The sequence below is a fragment of the Anguilla rostrata genome, chromosome 3, assembly GCF_018555375.3.
Source record: "Anguilla rostrata isolate EN2019 chromosome 3, ASM1855537v3, whole genome shotgun sequence".
Lineage (NCBI taxonomy): Eukaryota > Metazoa > Chordata > Actinopteri > Anguilliformes > Anguillidae > Anguilla > Anguilla rostrata.
The window spans coordinates 14,087,854-14,108,918 of record NC_057935.1 but is presented as its reverse complement, the minus strand read 5'-3'; the positions used below and the strand labels follow the sequence as shown (position 1 = coordinate 14,108,918).

Sequence of the window (21,065 nt, the reverse complement as noted above, 5' to 3'; positions counted from 1 at the left end):
ATACACTGAATATAGAACGGATGCATACTAAACATTCAGCAATTAATTAAATGATTAAAAAGCAAAATAGTAGCAAATACAGTGAACCCACGATGATCAACAATGTAGGAGTATCTGAACATCCTGTAGATATTTCACTTCTTAATGATCGCTTATTTCAAACCCCGGTATTCAGCACATAAACACACTGAATGAGAAACATAATGATTTTACAAAGTTAAATCAAGGATAAGCGTTTCATATAAATAAACTTGCTAAATAAATGCATTACAATATAAGCGCATAATAAGCTCCTCTGAAGTAATGAATCACAGACCATAAAAATTCCCCATAATTTATGCATATCTCCAAGGACAATTTGATGTTGTTCAGCAGAAAAGCTCCAAAGTCGTAATAAAAATAGAATCAGCCATCTCCACTGACCTAATGAACTTCTAAACAAACACCAGCTCCGAGAGACCAGAAATAAAATGCAATTTAGGGCAAGGTGTGGTCTCCTAGGCCCCATGCAAGCAGAGCGACCAATTTCATAAGCAAAGTCCCCACCCCCCTGTGCGGTCATGTTTTGGCAAGGAAATGTTGCAATAACATTTAATGATTTCACAATCAAACTCGTCTATTGGTTCTCTCACAACCAGACTGGAGGGGCGGCACGTCTGTGTAGAGTTTGCATGTTCTCCCCATGTCCGCATAGGTTTCCTCTGGGTACTCCGGTTTCCTCCCACAGTCCAAAGACATGCAGGTAGGCTAATTGGAGACTCTAAATTGCTCATAGGTATGAGTGTGTGAGTGAATGGTGAGTGAATGGTATGTGTGTGCCCCGTGATAGATTGGCGACCTGTTCATGGTGTATTCCTGCCTCTCACCCAATGCACACTGTGATAAGCTCCAGCACCCCCTGTGACCGTGAGCAGGATGAGCGGGTATAGATAATGGATAGATGGAACAATCAGATTGGTCTGTTGATGTCCTTGTCAGTTACATTTAGAAGCAGTGGGAAAGATATAACTGAAATAACATGATAGTTTATGCCAAGCTGCTTTCCTTGAGTTATAATATTTATGGAGACTTATGTGCAGGTATTTGTTGCTTCCTTAATTTTCCCATATATTTGTGTCAATTTTAATCCTGGGAGAATATCAGTGTCTAAATGTGTTGAAATAACAAAGGTTTTATTCTATTTAGAATCCATCCAATTGAAAATGTTTCCATAAGTTAGTCAGTCAACTCCTTAATCTTGCTTCAAGAAAAAAACTGATAGTCCTACCATCAAATGATTGGCTTTGAGCCTAGCAATCAGCAGGGAACTGAAAGAGGGTACATTGTCCCATAAAGCTAGCTCAGCAGCAGTCCCAATTAACTATTGCCAGCATAATGCCCAGTACCCGTCCAGCCTATCATCCACATAGGCTAACGAGGTACTTTGGAACTGCCGTTCAAGGCCATATTTAGCACATGCAGTATTCACTGCAGGCTACACCATGACACTATACATTAAACCATCTTCCCCTTTAATATTTGCAGGATCTGTGTTTTATGTTATTTGACACTAATTTGATCAATTTAAATAAATTATTTTGAACACACCATTCTTTGAGTTTGAATTGATTTTGATTTTAAGATGAAAATAACAAAAATCAGCCTCCATGCAATTCTCCAAAGGCTAGAGTGACTGAACACCATACATTATACTGTAACCACAACAGCACACATTACGTTACAAACACCACTATACCGCAACCAACTAGCTGATAATATATAATTCTACTGCAGTGTTGTGTATGGAAACAAATAAAAAATGCCCAAGCAACCTTTAAAGGTTTTAATTTAGTTTGTTTACCATACATTGCTCAGAAAGTAAAAATAAATTCTTGAGAAAGCATATTAGTGCACCAGTGTGATGCTAAAATCCCTGCATTTCCGACAACAATTCTCAGAGCCTAGATCTCCCTCAGCATTAACTCTTTTACTGATGCAGGGATCGGAGTTATTGATATTCCCCTCAGACGTTATGGGCGTAAGGGAAACAATAACAATAAACGCTGACAGACGGCAGGAGTCACAGGTGTCTCCAGGGCGTCGCGGTGCTAATAAATGGATTTATAAGGTGGAGATGTTTCCAGACTTCAAGTCCATTATCTGTGATTAGGAAGCTGGGAGAATGCCGCTCCTACTGATTCTAAACCGTGGCACAGTCGCTGTTTACAGCTTCATGTCCTAAACACCAGAGCAGTGCAGTAACAGTGTTAAAAACATCTATGTCCTCCTCCTCTTCCTCCTCCTTTTCCTCTTCATGATCATCATCATTTCATAATCATCATTATCATCTCTCTTTCTCTCTCCCTCCATTATGCTTTGTCTCTCTAAAGGGGAATACAGGTACCTCTGTGCTCTGTGTTAAATGTCAGTACATGAGGCTTATAACCTGTAAGGTTACCTGGATATGCAACATAATGAGAAGTGAGATAGTGAGATTTTTTTTATTCTGACCTTTGCTGATAGTGTGATTGTGTTCACTTTTTTATTTTCACATCTACAAAAGCAACTTTGGGAAAATTGCATTAAACTTTAAACTTGTGCAAAAACTCTGCAACTGTGTATGTCTGTGTTCAGCCTGGTGGAATTTCTCATGTTGTCACAAACAGAAATAAAGACATGAATCATTCTGCATGGCAGAGCAGCATTACCATTTGATGTCTACATTTCACTCCTTAATTGCTTAATTTAGCTAACATGTAAAGCTGTCAAAACAGATTAGAAATGACTATATTTTCATTGTAGTAATTTATAGACTGACATGAAAGCAATGGCATGGGTTTTACTATTTTATATCATGCAATTAAACAACATTGTGTATTAATGAATGACAATTTTCAAAGAAATAAAATAAAAATGTGTGTGTAAATGCAGGTTTAATTTTCACATAATTTTCACAACCTAAGAATTGTATGTGTATGCGGTTATAGGTCTCGGCTTGTTTTAAAAGATGTCTTTCCTTATATATTTTCAGAGACAGAAAAGAAACTGCCATCATTAGTCTACAGAGGCTTTTAAGAGCTGATTGTATCTGGTTGCCTTTAGGGCTGGTTTATCTGTTTAGCAAACAGGGCATGCAACTCACAGAATAAAATCAGCATTTTGCTCAAGGCTCTGAACATGCACAGCTAGCTCAAATCACTAAGCAAAGAAAACAAAAAATGCTTTAAAAGGATAAAATGTCAAATCTCTGGAAAACTGGCACATGTAGTCTCAAATCTACTGCAATAAAATAGTTCTACATTTTCTAAAGTACCCACAATTTCCAACCTACCAAAAAAAAGTTATATATTTAAATATGTGCTTGTATGAACCAATATACTTCTCACTCTGCAAACATTTAAGCCGCGTTTCCACTGCAGGAACTTTACCCCGGAACTAGGAACCTTTTGAGGAACTCCGTGCGTTTCGACCGCAGGAACTAGGGTCTAAATTTAGTTCTGGGGGCTTTATTTTACCCCCAGCTGCTCGGGGGGTAGTACTTTTCAAAAGTACCGGAACCTTTGGGGAGGGGCGCAAGCGCTGATTGGTTGACTACTTGCAGTGTTTTATTTCAACCGCCATGTTTAAAACCGCAGCCGCAAAGCGATTTATTTTCATAATAACTTCAAATCAAACTTGTATGTCAAACAGTAGCCTAGTTTTGGTTATAGCCTGCCAACGTCTTGGAATTATAACGTGTGCTCTTCTGTTCTTTTCTTGCTTTAGTATTCGTTTTATAAAATGCTAAGCATTCGTGCTGGGACAGCATATTACGTACCAAAACATTCAAACGGATTAATTCAGTTGCTGAATATTTTCTTCCGGATTTTCTTTGTTAGCTCGTTGTAATTGACTCAAAACGTTTGATACAGTTATGTGAGGTATGCGGTACTTCTGCGTAATTCACATTGGTGATACAGTAAAAGCAAACTGGAAATCACCTTCCGCACTTTTTGTCAGGGTAAAATAACAGGTTAATTCTATTTAGCTTTTTCAGACTGCCATAATTTTACTCTGCCATTCTCCAATTCCACAAAAAGACCAGGAAGACTATGGACTAATTTATGGTGCATGGTTCGCATCTGGAGGGCACACTTTGCTGCTCGGCTAGCAGTAACTTCGAAGGAAAGCAAACGGTGGCTGTACCACTGCTAATTTAAATTTTCACGCAAGTCCGAGTTTTCATTTATAGGAAATATAGGCGATAGCCTATATGGAATTGACGATGAGAAAGTAATCAAACAGCAAATTGTTTACAACGTGTGCATGTTTTCTGCTGTTGTTGCCAGTTATATTGGAAATGTGAATGCATTCTGTCGCCTCGGATGTCAAGACATGAAAGGGAATGTTTGCATAAAAACATAATGAGTGTGTTTGAGAGGATATATAAAACAGTTACAATCTGACTATTGGCCTGTTATATCCTATTTGGTAAATGGTAAATGGACTGCATTTATATAGCGCTTTTATCCAAAGCGCTTTACAATTGATGCCTCTCATTCGCCAGAGCAGTTAGGGGTTAGGGGTTAGGTGTCTTGCTCAAGGACACTTCGACATGCCCAGGGCGGGGTTTGAACCGACAACCCTCCGATTGCCAGACAATCGGTCTTACCTCCTGAGCCATGTCGTTGCATAACAACGGTCCAAGTTCAACTACCAACGATAGTTTTGCTTGACAACGGCTGCAGAATAATTTTTCAATTCTGGGTGATTAAATCGATAAAAATCAATAAATACAAAAATAACCATATATAGTCATTGTTGGTAACCCGTTGTATATAAGTGGAATAACGTCCCGGTTATTAGAAAATAATGTAGGCTACTTCGGTGGTAGTATGGGGTTACAGAAGAAATCATAGGACAGATGGACCGACGACAACGTCGCTTTTTCATACGTCAGTGGGCTAATTTTCCTAATCTTTGCGGGACTTTAGACCGCGGTGGAAACGCAGACGACAATGGGCTGAAGGAACCTTTTAGTTCCTTGAAAAGTAGTTCCTGGGACTAAAAGTTCTGGGTACTTTTGGTGGAAACGCGGCTTTATTCAAATGGTTCCATGTTCTGTGAAAATCTACCCATAGTGTTAATGTATCCATATTTACATAATAGTAGTTCATCTACATTTAACAACTTTTAGCATTTACAAAAACTGTTTTAAATCTTACAAAATCTTCACATACTGCCTCACTGACAAATTACTGCACTATATTAAGCAAAGAACAATGGCTGCTCACTATGTGGCTTTTGTAGATAGACAAACAGTGTTTATGTTCCCTTTTCGGCAGTTACATTTTCTCATCCCTGCGCACGGTATTGTGAGTTAGTGCTCGGCGGTGCTCAGCGAGGGTTTGGTGTCTGGTCTGTTTGTCTCCCCCAGTGTTTGTTTGCTCTTACGTTGAATGCGGGGGGGAATGATACCCTCCGACAGCTCTTGGGAAAGCCGGCAGAGAGGAGGCTGAAAGCTGAGATCATTAGCAAAGCGAAGCGCTCCACGGATTGTCACTCCGGAATTGCGCATTAAACGTGCGACACATTGAGACTCGCCTTTGTCTTAAGGGCACTTCACTTCTGCAAGTCACCTGCTGCCTGCCACAGCAGAGATCCTTATGAGCAAATAACCCTATTATATAATTGACATATGCATATGCATTATGCTCAGCTAGCTAATGCTAGTTTAATTCTCGCGGTCATGGATCATAATGTAGTTGATGTAGTTCATTACCGAGGAGTAAATAAGATAGAAGATAACGCCAGATAACGATACGGTTGGATCATTTGTCTGTTCTGTAGCCACGCAGGGACAGCACTCGAGTCTTGCTCTGTTCGAAAATACCTTTGCTTTGCTGAAAACAACAATAAAAAAAAGAAAAATATTTGTGACATTATAATAAATTAGCAATTACTGGTGTTTTCACCTCTCCCTTCTTCCCACTATTCTATGCGCTCACACTCTTCACTCCATTTCAAATCTTTTAATATTGTGAAGTGGGTGGAGGCAGGCCAAAAGCTGGTGTTGCTGTACACTTTTAGGACAAACACTTTAAGGAGTCATACACACTGCAAAAAAGGGTGTGGCTGATTCATTACACATAGAGAGAGCATGGGTCTCATTCATGAAACATGTGTACGATCATATTTGATCATAAACTGTGTGTAAAAACATTTCCATGAACATTTCGACATTCATCATTTTTTTCTTATCTGTCGGTTTCCTTATGCTAATCACATAAACAGGATTTCACATAAAATTTACAAACAGTCAGCATTCATCATCTCATACACTTGGGATATGCACACAAAACAAAAGTCTGAACATGTGTCATGAATTCAATATTGTTTTTTTCATAGGAACATTTTTAGAACAAAAGTAAGAATGATTTAAGAAAAGTTTTGGGAATGAGGCCCAGTGAGAGGGAGGAGCTGAGAAGTAACACAATCAGAGACAGAGGGTATTAAACACAGAGTCATTAAACACAGGGAGGGCAAGGCTGTGCCTTTAAAACAGTGCAGTTGTTGATTTAATTTTCCTCATTCCTCAATATGATTAGAATAGGAAGTGACAATATTGCTAATGAGATCAATTCCAATCACAGGTTTTAATCTTCCAGGTGAGGTGCAGAAACATGGCAGCTCATAAAGCAGACGGAATAATAACACGACAGAAGAAAATAAACATCAAACAGTATGGCGGTTGGGGGGAGGGGAGGGGGGTGGGCTTTCAATGTCCACATGGGGTTCAGAATAGAGCTTAATGCCCTGTGGAGACAAAGGATGTGCATTCATTATCCCTGTTGCACATTGGATATTGTTTCCTTGAGCTGGGCTGCACTGTAGATCAGATCAGTCTTTATTTTTTTACAAAAAATAAAAAAAGACTTCTGTCACACATACATCCAGTTCAGCTAACACAGGGGTGTAAAAGTGAATCCCATGGGGGCTGCGGGTTTTTGTGTTTTCCTTTCAATCATCTGCCAATAAAGGTTTTGAGAGAAAGGTGTGTGGATTCCTTAGCCAATCAACGACTTAGCAACATAGCTCAGGAGGTAAGAGCGGTTGTCCGGCAGTTGGAGGGTTGCCGGTTCGATCCCCCGCCCTGGGTGTGTCGAAGTGTCCCTGAGCAAGACACCTAACCCCTAATTGCTCCCAACGAGCTGATTGGCGCCTTGCATGGCAGCCTTTCCCTGTTGGTGTGTGAGTGTGTGTGTGAATGGGTGAATGAGAGGCATCAACTGTAAAGCCCTTAGGATATATAAGAAAGTGCTATATAAATGCAGTCCATTTACCATTTAAATGAAACACCTGCGCTGAGAACACCCCAAAAACCATCAGACACTGCGGCGCTCCAGGACTGGAGTTTAACACCTGTGATCTAACAGAACCAAGCCATGAACGTTAATAATCTGACCCATTAATTGGGCCACTGATAGGTCACTCTCGCCTGTCACACAACACCCATGTCTGGAGAGGGGGTAGATATATACCCACCCTCTCTCCACACAGCTATATCAGCTACACCAGCCTGTCAGTCAGTTATGCACAGCGAACTGTGGAAGTTGTTCCGTGTTTGTCGAGTGAAAGAAATGGAAAACGGACACTGTGCGCGGCTCATCAGGCAGGCTGACAAAAAAACCTTCTTCAAAAACTGAGGTCTCACACTTTCCTGTGTCACAGACTCTTTGGCGAAGGCACAAAACTTTTGTGTCAAAACATTGTTTTTAAAATGATACACATATGCTTTTGGAATAAAAATGAGTGTACAGTCTCAGTTTAGGTGTTGTCCAAGTGTATCACAGTGTAGAGGGAGACCAGAAAGACCTCCCAGCAGTGGGGCAGGGTGATTAATGCCACGTGTAGTTTAAATACTAATACTAGTCTAATGTTAATGAAAGCTTTAAACTGACCTTTGATGTCTACAGTGCTGGAGTGTTGGCAGATATGGTGGATAATGAATCTACCAATGTAAATTCCCCCGTGAACACAACGTGTGCTGCTGCTATGGCCAGAAAAGCCCCATGCATTTATTGCATCCATAAGCCAACACACATCCGCGCGCACACGCACACACACACACACACACACACACACACACACACACACACACACACACACACTTCATTATCCACTATCCTTCCTCCTTTGTAAACCCTGCATAGGATTTCTCATTATTAACAGCTACAAAATGATCAAAACTGCTTTAACCTTGGAATTATTTCCACTGCATTATTATCCAATTATCCAATAATACAGCGCAGAATCCATACAGAGTTTTCTCAATACATTTCACACCAAAACCTTCTTTAATCTATCCATCCACCTGCTGTCATTTTAAGTGTTTTATAGATCACGTGCATACAAAACTTTGCATGTTTTCTCAATACATATATTTTGTATAATCCTTGCTGTATGTCTGCTTCACAGCAGGACCACATTTCATGCTACTGAAACCATTATTTTTCTTTTGTACAAGTTCATTATTTCACCTTGAGCATTCCATATGTCCAGCATTTACCAGTGCACACATGAAACATATTTCAGTTTACCTGTAAGGACCATGTTAGGTTGTAACACTGAGATTAAAGCATTTTGAAACTGGAAAGCAGTGTTTCTGAAGTAAATGCGAAGGAAATAAATCATTTTTACAGCTCATAATTTTATCGTCATGTTCCAGTCGTGGACAGAAACCCCCAACCCCAAGGCCAAATCCACATGCCCTACAACCTAACCCTCCATCTGCTGGAGTTTCCATAGATATGTGCCAAGCTAAAGACCGAACCCTGATTTGCATATGAAAGCAAGCCAATACCGCAACAGTCTGAACAATGGAAAATTGGAAAGTCAGGCAGTGACCAGATTGCAATAAATTCACAAAGTCAAGCAACACTGAAGTAGCATGTAAGGGAGATGTAGCTCTTACTCAGTAGTACATTTGTAAGCAATTGTCATTATTCAGTTGTACATAAGTAACACATCTGTTACTTAATAGCACACAATTCAATAGCACATTTCTGATAATTATTCCTTATTCAATAGCACATACTTTAGAAATATGTATTCTTCACTATAAGAAATTAGCTTTTCAGTTTCTCCAATGACCTTGATATGCACTTTTGTATGTTGCTTTGGATAAAAGCGTCTGCTAAATAAATTTAATGTAATGTAAAAAGTATTCATTGCCCAATAGCACGTACAGTATTTGAATTGTAGTCATAGCATAATAACACATACCTGTAAATGTGGGTGATTGGTTTGCTACTCAGTAGCAGACAGGTGAGAATTAGTTGCTACTGTGGTGTGCTAATGACCATTACAGAGGAAGATTTATATGCCTTTGAAAGTTCTGTGTCTGGACTTCTCTACCACTGCATTGTTAATGAGTGGAGCTAGACCTTATAATGAAAACATTATCAGTCGTTCTGCCAACACTCAGAGGTCAGATCTCTCACTACAGAATCGCTGCTGATTTCTACCATTTCACTCTCTTCTATACTCTCCAGCCCTAACTGAACACAAAGCTCATTATCACTTCTTTTATTATGATGACATAATACATAAAAGTGTCCCTTTTTTTAGCATTCAGACTCACAAACAAAATGTCACGCAGCCGTGTCGGAAAGACTGACTCAAATGCCGACCAAAGATTTCACAAAGACTGACTGTCCTCCGGTGTGAAGAGTGACACCTGCATTTACCCAAAGGACATAGATCAACAAATAAGCTGATTCCCAGTCTGACAGAGCAGCGTAAATGAATCCATCTTGCTGGAGTCTAGCACAAAGGGTCCTGCATCCACTATTAATCCCATTTCAGCTCAGAATGTCTCCAGGGCAAAATTTATGAAAGCTGCAACATTCACGGTTAAGGGCACTCTCTAAATATAGTAAGTTATTGAGCATAAATGATCAAGGAAGAGTTTCAGGTCATCTCATTTTGAGCCAGCTTGAAGTACTGTTACAGTTCTAAATGATGTTGATCCTCTCTCGTTTGGTTTCAGTGTGTGTGACAACATGTGTACAGGTGGACAGGTGAACAGGTTATACAGGTGAGACAGCATGACTCCCATGATGCTTATTGATCCATCTGATCAAGTATTAAAACAAAAGCACCTGCAGAATTGGTACAGAAATACATGCAAATTATTGCATCTGTTTTCATAGTCTGTGTTAACTACACTATTGGAATGCATGACGCTGGAATAAAAATGAATGATGTTGTGTGGATTGGCATTGGCTGCTGCCCACAGCTGGCACAGGCACGATCATGAACAATGCAATAGCGTTCAACACCAATTATTCACATCACAATAGAGCCAACCACTAGGGGGTAAATAACACAGACACCTGTGCAGTGCTATACAGTGCCAGGCTCTGCCATGATAAGTAGTGCCATGCTGTGCCATGCTCTGCTATGCTGCCATGTTTAAGCTTTTACCAGGAAAGTCAGAGCTTGGCTTATATTCCCTACTGTTTAGATGCATTTTGCAAATAGTTGTTTTCCAGCAGTTTATGTGCAGCTGAGGCAGAAGGAAGTCACATTAAAAATACAGACATGCCTGCTGGCTACCCTGCAGGAGTAGGAGAGTTATTCCCTACCCATGGGACGAGCGCAGAGAGCAGCACGGGTAGTCACTGCTCCGGCCCTGCCAGTGAACCCTGCTAATCAAAAACCTCCTCCACGCCGGGTCACGGTGCACGGGAGTATCGACCAACCGTCAGAGCTAACCTGGGGGGGAATTCACAGGGAAACTGGAGACCTGGCTGGGCTGAACTTGTGCAAGTCAGGGCAGGCCTCAGATGCACACACAGGCAAAAAAAAAAAGACCACATTGTAGTTGTTCCTTTATTGCATGTCCCAAAGAACTGATGTTGCCTTGTATTTGAGCTTGATTTTTTCTTCTCTTTTTCAAGTGGGCACGATCTGCTGGGTACTAACGCAAAGTTCTGTGTCCTTGGTTTGACTTCAAATGGATTTGTATAGTCATTGCCTTGGACCGGGCCTGGCTAGCTCTGGTGAGTACAGCCATAAAACCCCTCCAGTCAAACAGAACCTCTCACACCCCACTTCTTCCTCTTCCTCAGTGTCAAAAAGGTCTGCATGGTTGTCATGACAATCTGGGTTGGTTTTAAAATGAAGTCATGGTCACAGTTAAAAAAAAGTCTCACAGTATGGAAATATGTGCATAGCAAGAGCTTCGGACACCCATAACAACCCTGACCTGCCTGCAAAACTGCTCATGTATGAATAAAAGTAAACTACACGTATAAATGTAAAAAGCTGCCCTATTTCTATAATCACAGTGATTTAAAAGTAAAAGTGGATATGACAGTGCCAGAATGACAGTGGCAGACCATGAAAACCCATTAAGTCAGAGACAGATTGATTGTCTGTTAAGTCATAGGGCTCTATTTTTTGGCCCGCACATGGCATGTGTGAGAATCCAGCTGTAACACATCGATTGATTATATATTCTGGCTAATCCAGCCCATTTTCCACCTGCGTTGCACGCTGCACGATACAAGCTGTGCTCTCCTCGCTTCTGGTCATAAAGATGCAAAGATTCATTCGCCATGCCCAGTGCCTATGTGAGTCAATTAGTGGGACGGGTGCAAGTTAATTTATTTTATGACCAGGCTAGTGGATACATATTCCTGGAGTCAAGGTAGAGGTTATGCTCTGCATCGCATAGCGTATTGCAGAGACGAGAATCAAGTCATGAGGAGTTCAGATATTAACATCGATCCATACATCAACCACACAGGCAGTGGGGTCTACTGAGCGCAATATAAGATCTCTCTGCATTTGAAGTTAATTGTAGAATTGAGAAGGGTGAGAAGGATGAGTTGTGTCACATTAATCATGGAATTTACAAGCAGCCAACATTATACCAGTTTTTAAGCTATCATTAACATGGTATGAAACAAGACTGGTTCCAGATATCAAACTTAAGTTTTGCAGTAAGATTTAAGACACTTAATCCCCCATGCTTGGCAAAAGAAGACTAATGGGTGGGGGTTTGTTTGAGGTTTTTAAAATTCAAAAGGATTAATAAAATGGATTACAGATGTGATTTAAACTTGAGTTCTGTCAGCTCTAAAGTCGACTTACCACCTAACCTGTGATATTATCCCTAAATAAACAGCTAGACATGCCAAGTGTCATCATTTTTTTGCCGTTGTCAAACTGCCAGGCCTTACAAAAGCACCTTTAACATCTCCCAGTAAGCTTCAACGGAGCAGAGAGAATCACTTTGTTTTCCTGAATACACTGCACTTTTACCCAAAATCCATTGATTTCCTTGTGCTTTTTCACCCCCCTCTGCAGTTGACGGGCACTTTCCTTTGAAAAGAATGACCGCAGCGGACAGTGAGGGGTCCTGATTATGACTGTGGAGGCATCTCTGTCAGTGCCTGTGAAGACCTGTGCCTCTGTGCTCTGTTCTGCCCTCTCACACCCCCCCCCCCCCTCAGGGGGATGAACATAACACATCATTCTGTGTGCTGAGAAGTCAAAAGCGGCATGATCGCATGAGGGAGAAAGGATCCCTTTTGACAACACATCTCCATGGAGATGCCACTTCTTCAGAGCTGCATGGCAAACAGGACATGGAAGATTTCTCTCTGAGGATTGCAGGTATTTGTGCGTGCATGTGTGTGTGCATGGGTGAGTGTGATTGGCCTATGCATGAGTGGGTGATTATATATATATACATATATATATACAGTATGTGTGTGTGTGTGTGTGTGTGTGTGTGCGTGTGCGTGGGTGAGTGTGATGTGTATGCATGGGTGGGTGATTATGTATATATACAGTATGTGTGTGTGTGTGTGTGTGTGCACCACCTGTATCAAGATAGCCCTTAAGTGGAGCACATACACATACAAGATGTTAATGTAATATGAAATGTAAAGCTCACTGTAGGGTAATTACAGTGGAATTATATCTAAATCACACAACAGCAATCAACCCCATTCAGTACATGCACTGACACTATTGGAGGACTGTTAAGTGGCTGAGTAGTCTCATTAGGCTTGACATATAATAGCTTCTGTTCGCTTGAAATGAAAGGTAATGTCTGTTGCCATGGATATTTCATGTTGGCATTAAAATCACAACTGAAAGGCAGTCAAAGAGAATGCCATTCTAGCAGGGTTTTCCATTCGCTCTTTGGACCCCTAATCCACAGAGCTGCTGGAGGACAGAATCATAATGATTTCCTTAATAATGATCTTTTAAAAAAATAATTAAATTTAAGTTTTTGTCCTGCAATGGCACTATGGTCTAATTCAATTATTAAAGCTTCTTGCTTCTTGAGTTTTAACCAGTTCCTTGGCTCATGAAAAACCACAACTGGCATAGTTGTTGATGGTTAACTCTGGATGCGGCGAGAGGGAAGGCTTTAACTCACAGTAAATTAAGCATTTTTAATGTTGGCGAGCTACACCATGAAGAACTTATGTGAGTTCAGTTGTAGCTTCTCAATTATTAAGTTACTTGTTTTCCTCATTGTAAATGATAGAGACAAGGGAGTTGGCCATTAATCCAAATGTTGCTTAGCTAATTTCACCTGATGAAAATCTGAGTGCAATTTTTGCAGTACTAAGCTACTGATCTTCTGCCAGGCTCCACCCACTCAGAAAATCTTCTACCATACTCCTCCCAAGCAATACATTCTCTCACAGGCTCCTCCCATCAAACAAATTTTCTGCCATGCTCCTCCCACCCATTCAATTCTTTCCCAGTATTCTATCAATTCAATCCTCTGCCAGGCTTCTCCCATCCAACCAATACTCCACTAGGTGTTCCAGATAGAGCCTGCTGGAAACTCAAAACACAAACGCCATGAATATTTCAATATGTGTAGCTCTTCGTCTGGATAGAAAAAATCAAACCCAATAGAATATGAAACAAAAATATGCACTCATTCAACTATGTAGTATTAAAATATAAATAAAATAATAATTATTTTTCACAATGGATCATGCGCTGAATTCCTCATGGAATATTGACAAGTCTTTAAAATTCTGCTGTTCTGCTCCAGTGGCCTTCTCCTGAAACCAGTTGCGTTCAGGTTCTGACTGCTTTGTACTGTACAGTGCCTGTAGAAAACTTGTGTTCACTGTAATTATTTCACAGAGAAATGCTCCAGACTCCTTAATTGGGCTCGAAGGCATTGTTCGTTAATTTCAGATCACATTACAAAGCGAGAGTCTCAAACCAAATTACGATCTCAGATAATAACTTTGGGGACATTAGGATTTAAGCAGCATACCCACTGAGGTACTTTGCTCTGTCAAAAAGCCTGATATGTGAGGTACATGGAAAGGTCACGCATAAGCACACTCATGAATAAATTAAAGCTTTATGAATAAATTAAATCATTGTGAATAAATTAAATCCAAATACAAAAATGGAGAAAGGAAACTTTCAGCTTCATGATGACCCATACTGTACCTGTTTGCGAAACCACAGTATTTCCTCTCAAATCACCACATTCTACATCTCACCCTACCATGGACCCACAGAGAGTTAAACTCCCAAGTTCAGGCTTTCTGGGCAGCTGAAATAACGAGGCAGTTCTTTCGGGATCACACCCTGTGAAATGATCCGTTACCCAAAAAAAGACACTAAGGTGACACTTCAACTATATACCATATACCTGCATGACATTGCCATAACCAGATATACATGATAGCAAATCACAGCTCAAGACAATGCCAGGACACTGGTATGATCATAATGTACACAGAATTTTTTACAGATTCACAATAACTGGTACAAATAGTTTCTGTATACATTCAGATGGTATTATTACACCTGTTGCAAGCTGTGATATGCTGTCATGTTGTGTACTTCTGTTTCTTACTGTGACAAGGAGACATGCCAAATGCAGTGTGTGAATGTGTGTGAGTGAGCGAATGAGTGTCTGAATGATTGAGTGTGATTGAGTAAGTGTATATGTTTGTGTGAGTGAGCGAGAGAGTAAATGAGGTAACGAGTTAATGAGTGGAACATGGCGCGTAATTATGCTTCTAAGTTTGAAATTATTTTTACATTAAAAATAAGTATGTGGCCAGATTTGAGTTTGTTTTTTTGTTTTTTTCTGACGTTATTTTTCAAATCACCACTCACAGCCTTCTGTTTTAGCACAAGGGTGCAGGGAAAATACTTTTCTAAAAAAGCATGAGACCATGTGTCCTCTCTGATGAAATATAATAATGATGAAATGCATTTTTGTATTCTAAAAGACTTCAGAATGGAATCACGGAATGTCTCATGATTACCTATGCCACTTGAAACCTTGTAAAGGAGGAAATGTAATAATAAAAATAATAATCAGCAGAATGATCATATACATACTATATGGGTTCGGAGGGGGGGGGGGGGGGGGCTTAAATCTGATTAAAGCACTGAATCAAATCCTAGTCTTGGTGGGAGGAAATGAATTTCTGTCTCTCCTCTGCAGACATGCCCATTGGGTTGAGCCCACAATGCCAAGGCTAGGGGTCAGCCAATAGTCTCAATGAGGAGAACCACTCAATAGATGCAAACATTTTTACAGCCCAGTTCCCAGAAACTTTAAAGTCTTTCTAGAAAGCATAAGGTTGATTTTCATGCAAAGGGCTCCATAGAAAGCAGTTAGAAGCATTAATGAAGAGATGAAAATTCGGCTAAGGAGGTTCAACTCCTGCTGGACACAAGTGATTTCAGTTCATAACGTGCAGAGCATCCGACTTATGGAGGTTCAGGTTGGCTAATCAGACCCACTCATCCTGGATGAGAGCTGTATGAGCTGGCAGCAGGACAATGGACAGCAAACAGGAAAATCTCTCTGGAGGGGATCTTCCCCTGAGTAAACAAGGGTGGTGAGAGGAGAACCAATAATCGCTGCTCCGTTATTACACCTGAGGATCTGAGTGCTGTCTCCAGTCTGCCCCCTGCTGGATGTTACTAGAAACAGTGTATAAAAAGTTACACACACACACATACGCATGCACACAAACACACACACATTCACTCATGCACACACACACACACATACATATACACACACACACACACACACACGAACGTGCACACGCACACACATACACACGCATGGACACATACACAAACATACACATGCACGCGCGCATGCGCGCACACACATACACATGAACGCATGGATGCATAAATTAATTCTAGAAGGAAAGAAGGAAAAACTGTTGTGAAATTCTTAAATGTCATTTATCATTTTTCTTGTGCTAATTAATGTATTTTTTCTTGTCACTGTGGATATTTCAATTCCCTTCAGCTAAAGCAAATCCTGGAGCTCCATTATGACAGAAGAGCTGGCTGAGACTATCAGATATCACTGCATTTTAGCACCCACAAACTCATACTTGTCAAAGTATTTTTATGAATGTGTCAGACATGGATTTGCTCTGGAAAAATCACTCTCAACAACAAAGCTACTTAAAACTGACAGTAGGAATCTGGAGTTGAACTATCAGAGCTTGGGGGGTCTTGGGGGATTATTGGGAAGTATATTTTACTTTGAGAAAAATCATCTTGGGGTGGGGGGGCTGGTATCATTTAAATATATGAGAAAATCATTACAACTCTTCCCTGGGAACAGCTCAGCTCAATCCTGAAACTCCACTATAGATATCTACAACCGATCTAGCTCTACTAGGGTTTAAAGGTTGTAATGCAGGTTTAAAGTACAGTAGTTATGGTTCAGACTGCTTGTTGTGCTTCTGTACAGCACACACTTGGGCTGTACAGTCTGGGCTGCTCTCAGTGCTTATGTACAACACTCTCTTTAGTACAGACTACCCTTACTGTAAGCATACCATACTCATGTTTGTTCCAACTGCACTTTCTTACAGTAAATATACAATACTTTAGTACAGAATGTTTTACTTAATGTTAAATGCAGTGCTTATTTTAGTCGAACTTTATTTGTCCCCAGAGGGGCAACTGGTTGTGCAGCAGTGAATACAACAGCACTAGGTAGACATGCTCATCCTGTTAAGATATGCTCATCCGGCAGATGCATAGTGCTCACTTTAGTATGGACTGCTGCTTCTGCTAAAGTTTACTTTTGAACAAACTTCTCTGACTGCAGAGGTACTTTAGCGAAGTGTCCGTCACACGGACGGTGCTGGCCTTGTTTCTGGGCCGATTGTTTGCACATTAATCACTGCACACAGGAGTGCAGGTGGGATAATCCACAGCAACGGCTGACCTTCACTCCCACTTCAAAGCTGGGTGTGAATATGATGAGCCAGGCTAGCAGTCCCTCCTACTGATAAGGTTGCCAGATTCCGGTTTTGTACCGGAAAGCAATCTCGCATCAAACTGGACCCCTGGCCAGTGAACCCAGACTCCACCGATGTGTGCGTGCGCATGGTGTCCGGTTTTGACGAATTTAAAATCTGGCAACCCTACCAGTAGAGTCTCTGGGACTCTGGGAGACCCGCAACTCCGGGAGTTGGAAATCAAATAATGAATGAACTCCCTTCACTGGTCTGGGCCCCTGCTGCAGGCCCGCCTTCCAGCTGGGCCTTAAAGCGACAGCGGAGAGAGGGGAGGGATTAGGAGCAGCTCAGCTAAAACACTGGTACAGAAAAGCAACTCAGTAAACACAACGGCCTAGATTCAGTCAGATTCAGTATTTATCCTTAGCTATGAGTTGCAACTAAATGCAAGCATTCATTTAATTCTTCAGAGACACAGATTGGGTGAGTTTAGTTAATTAACAAAATTAATTTATCAAGCCGTTTGTGAAGAATGAAAAGAACACTTCTGTCTAATCATAAGTCAAAGTTATGGACAAACGTTGAGTGCAGGCGACTGTACGTAAGTGATATAGGGAGTTATGTTTAACTGATACATCGACATTAGCTCAGTAAAGACACACACAGGCCATAGTTTAAAAAATGCTGATACAGAAAGAGTAGTTCAGTAAATACTTCTATGAAACAGATATAGAGAAATTAGCACAGTAAAAATGCTGAGAGAGACAGAGAGAGAGACTCCTTTGGTATAGGCACTATGTGAGACTAAAGAGTGGTCAGTATTTCCAGTCTGTTAACCTTTATCTGACAGCTTCCTGCAGCTACAACTCTGCATTAGACTTCTCTCTGGTACTAATTTTATCTTATGCATTTTTTCACCTGGTCATAATGATTTACTGATATTAGGTACCATTGCCACATTAACCTTTGTTACCAGTGTGTCTGTCCATCTCTCTCTCTCTCTCTCTCTCTCTCTCTCATTATCAGTTCTGTTTAAATGTATGTCTCTTGCACTCATACATAACTAATATTTTCTGATGCTATGACAGCCTGAACAGGCTGGAATAATGTGGATACATTCAGCTCATAAAAAATGCATATATAATGTATGTCTGCACATACTGTAGAACAGATACCAGCACATACCGCACAAAATTGCACATATTAAGTACACCTGCACACCTCCAATCAGTCTCACTGCAGAATCTGTAGGCAGAAGCATATCCTTGCAGTGAATGTTGCTGAAACAAGGACTTGGCTAGGTTTTCATTAAGTAAGCAAATACATTAACCTTCCTGAGAATCCAAACGTGTTCTTACCTTCCTGACAGAGCAAACACGTTCAAGCTTCATGAGAGACCAAACAGGTTCACCTTCATTAGAAACCAAACATGCTCACCCTCGTGAGAGAGACCAAACACATTCATTTTCCTGCCAAGTGTCAAGCCAGTGAGCAGCAATGGTGTAGATAATGCTGAAAGTCAGGGGTTTAATGAATGTAGCCAATATAGCTCTCAGTGGGCTAATCTAGAGCAGGTTCAGCAGAGCTCAGAAAATTATTAAAGTATTACTTATCACTGTGCTTTAATATTCATGCAGTGAAAAAGAAAAAGAGAGTGGGAGAGAGAATGAAAGAAAGAGAAGAGAGAGGAATTGAAAACCGAATATCCCAGAAGCACCAAATTAACTTTTATATTCACATACTCACAGACAGGTGTCATCTCTATTCACATGGAAACTTCACCACATCTTTCTTCCTTTCTCTCTCTCTCTTTCTCATGCTATTTTTATAGATTAATTATATCCAATGCATTTTCAGAAGGTGCTATAACTATTGCGCTCTCACTTTCTCACTTGGTAATTGACAGGATACACTTCAGTCCCATAGTTATAACTTGCAATGCAGCTACTGAAATTGCAACAATGTTATTTTTTGTTCTGTTTTCCAGTCTAAGCCTTTCATTGAGCATGCAGCAGTGCAAATATATATATATTTTTAAAAATCTTCTCCAGAAAGTTAAAGAGGGCGATAGTCAAAGCCAAACGCTTCAGCATTCAAACGAAACGCTCAGAGATCGTTCATATTTCTCTCTCAGTGTCACCAGCAAACTCTTTCAGCAGCGAAAGGAAGGAGCCCTACCTCTTTTTCAGATGCCAGCAGGTCAGGAGATGACAGGGGTGAGCGGTTCTCTCCCTCCTTCAGTGAGTTGTATCGGGCGATGTGCTGGGCTGCGAGTCGGAGCGGTCCACAGGAGAGGCGCGCTCCATGAGGCTCCGGGGGGGGGGGGGGGAGGTGCTGAGTCTCACGGTCCCCACGCCGGAGATCGCTCCGCCAGCCGCTCCCGCTCTCCCTTACTCGGCAGGAGAGAGGAGAGAGAGGAGCGCATCCTCCAGCAAAGTTTCTTTAATCCTCTGGCGTGTGCTTGCGTGTGTATGTGTGTGTGTTTGTGTGTGAGAGAGAGAGAAAGAGAGAGAAAGAGAGAGAGAGAGAGATAAATGAAGAAGACAGGGAGTAAAGAAAGAGGTGGGAGCTGCTAATTTTCCTGAGTCTGAGTCTCTCTTCCCCCTCGCACCTCTGTGGCTCTCCGCCTTCCAGGCTCATCTGAGTGAGAGAGGGAGAGCGAGGGTGAGAGAGATGGAAGGAGATCAAGGGGGAGCAAGGGAGGGAGGGTAGGAGAATGGGAGGGAGGGAGGGAGAAGGAGTGAAGGAATATGAGAGGAGCAAGGAAGACAGAGGGAAGGAGATGGAGACGGTGGGAAAGAAAAAGAGAAAGTGGTCGGCTTTGGCAGGACTGAACCACATCAGCAGCTCACAGGACTGAAGAGTCTTCTTCTTTGCAGCAGAAAGAGTCATGGCTTGAAGAAGAGAGAGAAGGACAGGGGGAAACAGGGATGAGGGAGAGAGGGCAGCATAGAGAGAGGATGGATGAGAGCGGGGAAGACGGGTGGAGGAGGAAGGAGAAAAAGCAGAGACAATCAGTCGAGTGTCTGCAGCTGCCATGAAGTTGGCAGATTGACAAGCTGAATCCCACAGGAGGCGGCAAATATTTTGACTCAGAAATTTAAAGGCACGGTGCCCATTTCATCAGGATGATCAAAAGGGGGAAGTTATTTTTTTGTTTAGTTTTTTTTTTTTTTCTGTAGTTGCAATTTCTCATGAAGGAAAAACAACAGTGATAATTTGCCAGACCATATGTGTGCATGTTATGAAAATGCAACATCACTGCTCCCAGATCCAACTCCTGATCAGTGGAAGGTAGTAATTGATTACATGCATGTATTCAGTAGTAGATTCAAGATTGGATTTTAGCATATGTCTCCATCAGCATAAGAAGTGCACAGAAATATTAAATGAAGATTAGGCACAACAAAAAACATTTTCTGGGCTGGGCATGTAGCCCAAAGATTACAAGCGAGAAACCCCAGCTGGACGCTGTCATTGCTTCACACACTGAGACACAGCAAATATCATGCTCTATAAATAGATCATATATAAAATATTAACTATGTTAGTATGAGGCCCTTGAGCTGCATCTCCTCTTTGGCCACAGTGAGAGCTCCTGTCGCCGGGGAAGCCCTCAGGACCATGGACAGCAGCAGCCTCAGCCTCAGCTAAAAGCATACACGGCAGAGGCTGACTGATACTGGGCCCTGCTGTGGCTGGTTGCCTTCATCGGGGCTGTTCAACAGCTTCCTGGCAGGCTTGGATGACTGCAGCAACAGTGTAACTGCCCAATGCTCTTCCCTGAACTTCCAATGCAGACACAGTGCG

The 21,065-nt window shown here is 41.3% G+C and overlaps 1 protein-coding gene across 1 annotated transcript in view; it reads right to left on the bottom strand.

The window, feature by feature from the left end:
• Positions 1-20,482, bottom strand: part of LOC135250263 (delta-sarcoglycan-like) — a 46,898-nt gene extending 26,416 nt beyond the window's left edge. The window contains exon 1 of the mRNA XM_064326373.1: positions 19,434-20,482. The gene's annotated coding sequence lies outside the window, so the exon portion shown is untranslated. The remainder of the gene's footprint in view (positions 1-19,433) is intronic.
• Positions 20,483-21,065: the final 583 nt, after the last annotated feature.